The sequence below is a fragment of the Gossypium hirsutum genome, chromosome A13 (assembly GCF_007990345.1).
Source record: "Gossypium hirsutum isolate 1008001.06 chromosome A13, Gossypium_hirsutum_v2.1, whole genome shotgun sequence".
NCBI classification, from domain to species: Eukaryota; Viridiplantae; Streptophyta; class Magnoliopsida; order Malvales; family Malvaceae; genus Gossypium; species Gossypium hirsutum.
Genome location: NC_053436.1, coordinates 82,650,588 through 82,656,489, shown reverse-complemented (window position 1 = coordinate 82,656,489; position 5,902 = coordinate 82,650,588). Strand labels below are relative to the sequence as shown.

The 5,902-nt window shown below is 35.0% G+C and overlaps 1 non-coding gene across 1 annotated transcript; it reads left to right on the top strand.

Annotated features, from left to right (window-relative positions):
• The first annotated feature begins 2,969 nt into the window (after positions 1-2,969).
• Positions 2,970-3,076, top strand: LOC121212905 (small nucleolar RNA R71). Its single transcript, XR_005908277.1, has one exon. It is a non-coding gene; the product is annotated as a small nucleolar RNA R71 (small nucleolar RNA).
• The last annotated feature ends 2,826 nt before the right edge of the window (positions 3,077-5,902 follow it).

Genomic DNA, 5,902 nt, shown 5'->3' with positions numbered 1-5,902 from the left:
AAATTACGATTTACTCGATTTGACTTACCTTCCAAACTCATCTAGCCTATGATAACTTATTAGGGTAGTCAAGCCTAATAGTTTAAAAACACATTATTGATACCAACTAATCCCTCTCGAGAAACCCCAAGTCCTTCGTTAATCATATCCTTATCTACTCGTTAATCTCCCTTAAGGGATTTAGCCACTCATGTTATTCATTATCTCAACTTCGATTGAACAAATCATGTAAAGAACATGATCGATTAAGAGAAGAAAAGAGATTTGAATAATCGTGGACTAAATATTGAATGGGGATCCGAGTAGCAAATCTCTGGCTTGGAATAAAGAAATAAAACAAATGCAAATGCAAATATGAGCTGAATACTTTAATTAAATAAACAAGCTTTTGAATTAAAATTGATTCATGAAGAAAAATAAGAATGTTATGAAAAGTCGAAAAGAAAAGAAACTAAAACTACTTCTACGATATGAGGGTTTTGGAATGTGCCAAGAAGACTTGATTACATTCAACCTCTAATGTATTATTCATAGATGTGTTGGCAGCTTAAATTAGATATTCGACACGTCCTAGGTTTTTGTATAACTTTGATTGTGTGGACAAAAATAACCTCAATAAGCTTGGGCAACACGTCGGCCTTGTGTCGCGCCACACCCCTTGCATGGCGCAACATGACATGCAACTTCAACCAAATGTTGTTCTTTTGGTGATTTGACAGCTCAGGAAGCTTATGCATCACTTGATCGTTGCTTCCACATCAATTGGGCCTTTATATCTCCATCCTACACACTCAGTTGAACCAATTAGCACAATTTAAGGCCCGTGTTGGCCTATTGGGTCACAACACCTACAAAATGTGTTAAAAAACATTTATTTTATGAACTTTCTATCATAAGGCCTAATTATTGAAAACGAAATATAAAATTCTAAATTGCGTAGAAAACAAGCTCCTTTGTTGTTCAATAGAATTGTTATTGTAATCCTTTAGTAAAATTTTATCCATACAGATAGTAGGGCTGATTCTCGTTATGTCAGAAATTGTCCATCCCAATGCCTTCTTAGATCATTGGAGTACTTCCAACAACCTCACCTTTTGATCGGGTGTCAACTTGACAGAATAACTACTGGGAAAATGTTGTTTTCTCCAAAATAAGCATATTTTAAATGTTGCGGCAAAGGTTTAGGAGGCTTGAAAGATCGATCTAATAAATCCAAGTATTCAAACTTCTTCCCTACTCTATCCACAAACTACTTGGCTTCCATAAGTTCACCAATGTCTTAAAAAATTACTGTGTCACTCCACTCAAGTGAGTTTTCATCACTATCAAAATCACTGTGGCAAAATTTTGCAAACTCTTCCTCTATCATTGTTTCCATCAACCCAATGACGTGGCATTCTTCATTCTTATCAGCACATTTCAAGGCATCAAATACATTAAAAAAATCTACTGATCATTTACCCTCATGGTCAGTTCGCCTTTTTGTACATCAATTAAAGTCCTGCCAGTAGCAAAAAAGACCTTCCAAGAATAATTAGCACAACTGGTTAGCTTCATATTCTAAAATAGAGAAATCTGCTAGAAAAATTAATTGATCTACTCTTACCGACACATCTTCAATTTTAGCCTCCAGATGCACGTAAGATCGATCAGCTAGTTGCAACGTAATCGTAGTAGGTCTCGCTTTCCCAATTCCTAGCTTCCTAGAAATAGCCACAGGCATTAGATTTAAAATCGTTCTTAAATCATATAATGCCTTAGCAACATGATGGTTTCCAATTGAGCATGATTTAGTGAAACTCCTTGGGTCCTTAAACTTTGGAGGTAATTTATTCATCAACGTTGTTGTGCACCCTTCAATGAGAGCAATAGTCTCAAATTCTCCCAATCTGTGCTTCTATTACAATATACCTTTCATGAATTTCACATAATTGGGCATTTGATCCAATGCTTCTACTAGCAGTATGTAAATGTAGAGTTACTTCAAAAATATTCAAAATTCTTTTGAACGTAACATCCTATTTAGAATTATGGAATCACTGGGGAAAAGGTAGAGGTGGTCGTCCTTCAAGTTGCTGATATTATTTTGTTATGGCATTTTTGTTGGCAATATGATTTGGTTCTGCTGCAACATTCTTCTGTTTACCCTTTTCAGGTGTAGTATGCTTTTCAATTGACTTTGAATTATTTCTATGGTTAAGTCTAGAGTCATCCTCTTCTAGAGTGGTGTCTTGAACAACATCATCCAACTGTGCCCTACTTCTAAGAGTGATGGCTTTGCACTATTCCTTCCCTTGTGTTCTCGAATTCTCGGTACTGCTTGACAATGCTTCTGTGGCCTCGAATTTAAAGCATTTGCTATCTGCCCCACTTGATTCTCAAGAGCTCTGAGGAACGCAATCTGGTTGTGAATTAAAGTATCATTCTTAGCCATATATTCCTTCAACAAGGCAGTGCACTATTAGCATTTTGTCTCGCAACATTGTTTAAATTCCCTTTACCTTGATTATTCTAACTAAAGTTCGAATGCTGCTTCCTCCCTAGACTATAGATGTTGGAATAGGGGTTATTGTTCCAATTAAAATTACCCATGTAGTATACAAAAGCTGGGTTCGATGGGCATTCATCAAACACATGGTCTTCACTGCAATAAACAAACAATAGTTTGGTTGATTTCATCTCGTGGACTATAGTGGGCCTCTTTATTGTTTTGATAATATTAGCTAAAGAAGATACCTGGGCTCCTAACAAAGTGATTGCACCAAGCTCTATGGTACCAACAGTTTTCTTACTCTTCCCAACTCTCGTGGTAGGATATTGATAATCATTGTTGGCAATTTTTTTCCAAAATCTCATACGCTTCATTATAAGATTTATCCAACAAGGTAGTATTGGCAAAAGCATCAACTACCATCCTCATACGTGCATACAACCCATTATAAAACATCTCTATCTGCGTCTAGTGCTGGGATCCATGCATCAGACATTTTCAAAGTAATTCATGAAATTGTTCCCAAGCATCATATAATGTTTCATCCTCTGATTACTTAAAATATGTGATGTCATTTCTAAGCTTGACATTCATATTTTGTGGATTATACTTTAGCAAAAATCTCTAGCAAAGATCATTCAATAATGCCACTGTTCCCGACGACAAATCATTCAGACATGTTCTTACACGATCTCTCAAAGAATATGGGAACAATTTAAGTCGCAAAGCGTCTTTAAAAACATCCTATTGTCTAAACGAGTCACAGACTTCTAGAAAAACTCTTAAATACAGTCTTGGATTTCAATGGGTAATCCACCAAACTGTCCTACTGTCTGCAATATTTGAAACATTATCAGTTTTAACTCGAATTTTTGAGCTTGTATGTGTGGCCTTACTATTCCTGAATTCAAATCATCCAAAATCGGAACAACATTTTCTCAAATTGGTTTGTCTCGATCATCTATCACTTGATGAACATGAGGATTAACATCCTGACCAATGGGATCATCATTAAGACCAGGATCATTCAGGCCAGAATCATTTACTTCCCTAGCCATATTACGTAAATCCCTTCTTCTCTTTCATAAAGTTCTTTGAATCTCTAGGTCAAAAGGATACTCTTCGTTAGCATGAATGCCTCTTGTAATAAACTGATGGAAAACATGTATAAGTTAAATACAACTAAGTTAAATAAAACTAAGAAAATAAAAGAAAATAACAAAACCAAATTTCACCATTTGTCAATCCCCGACAACGGCACTAAAAACTTGTCTTGTGTAAAATGATATGCTAATTGTGCAAGTATACATGTTGAATCAAGTAATAAACAGATGAGTGAGATCGTCTCCACAGGGATTAGAATGATATAATTTGGTTGAGTTATTAAAGTGAGGTATGATTAATGTTGTGACAAAAATAATGATAAGAAAGCAGTGGTAATTTGAAGGAATAATGATATCTGCAATATCCGTAATTGAAAAATAATGGAAAATGGGAATACAAGATAAGAGTAAGAATACAATGGCAAATTTGAGAATGATTACGTGAATAATATGCAAACGAACAAGTGAACAATTAAAAATGCTATGGCGAAGATACTACGGCAAAGGATAGAGAGTCTACAATGTTGATTTGGAAGGTCAGAATTACTAAGAATCTTCCCTTACTGACAGTAATGCCTCGACAAAACCATACTCAATCTACTACTCAGAAGAGTTCTAAAATGGTCTGCTCCTATCGAGAATAAGATCTCAAGTTACCTTGCCTTAAGCGATATATGTCTATAGGCCTTTAGCATAGTACCTTGCACTATTTTGTTTTCTTTCTGTATGAACGTTGCTTTATGTCTAGGGGCTGCTACAAGTATTTGATCGAACACATGTTCATATCATTCAATTTCAATCTCATTAACCTAACCTTGTCAGAATTAGATTAATTTAACAAACATGATGTACATCATTCTATGTTTAGAGTTTGCAAACATGTAATTTTGTAATAAAAAAACCATTGAATGAAACAATATATTAAAGCAGATCTATGCTTCAGTCATTAAAGAAAATAAGAGTTTCATCAAGTAATCCTAACCCTACGAGATTTAGCTCATGGGTTGGAAATTAAAATTTAAATCCAAAGTATCATTTAACATCATTTTCATCAAATAAATTCACGAAAAGTAATCAAGAAATAACGGAAGAACTTCGGGAAGATAGCTTTTGCTTATCAAGCCCACACTCTAGCGATCCAATGTCCTGTGGTGGCTAAAAGGGGCTACTTTTTCCTTTCTCTTCCTGTCTTTGCTCAATTGCTTCCCTCTATGTTTTCTTGTTTGCCTTTCTGCCCCCTTCAGGGTTTCCTCCTTTGGCTTTTATAATCGTTTTCTCTAGGGTAAATCCAACAATCCATGAGTTTCTTCCCTCTTTCTCAAGTAGATATATATGGTAAAAGTTCAACTGGGCCTAAGACCGGTACACTTTGAGTGCTGACTGGACATCATCCCAGCATTGGCACAACATTCGTATTGGCAAATCTGTCCAACCCTTTGCCCCGAAAAACCTTTACTCATTTACTTCCTACTCCTCATCCTACACTTGCTAATCCACCATCACACATAACCCTTCCACAAGAAATTAAAAATGATTAACGTTTAAGTATAGTCCAAGCTCCTAATGCAATGCTAAAACAAGAAAAATACTAATGAAATGCCCTAAAATGCAACTAAATGTACCTAAGTACAAGCAATTAACTAGATCTAAAAGCTTGCAATATAACTTTTTTCAAGAGTAATCAATACTCCTCCTTTTGGTTTTGGCTTGCAATGGTAGTGTTGTAAAAAATTGTGGGGTTCCTAAAAAGAAAATTTAAAATCACACAATCATATATTAAAGTAACAGCCCGATTTTGGGTCTAGTCGGAACAGTGATTTCAGGACCACAAATCTGACATAGAAAAATGTGTTTTTATTATATTTTTATGGTATTCATTTTTATGGAACTATTTTGTAAAAATTTCGTTCGAAAATTTTGACGTTTGGGCACTCAATTTAGTCAAAAGGACTAAATTGTAAAAAAGTACAAAACTTGAGTTCTACATGTTAAAGGTGTACAATTGTTATGAAATTTTAAATTTGAGGTCCTTATATGGTAATTAGACCATTGGTTAAGTCGGTGGACAAAGATGGACATGGTTAGGCATGTTTCCAAAGTTTTTCATTAAGGGCATTTTGGTCATTTAGTTATTAAAATGAATTAAAAACAAAATTAAAAGCCAAATTTTGTCCATCTTCAACCCCTTGGCTGAATTTCACATGAGGAAGACATAGCTAGGGTTTTTCAAACTTCCAAGCTCAATTGTAAGTCCGTTTCAGCTCTATTTTTAATGTTCTTTACATTTTTGAGATCCTCGTAACTCGTT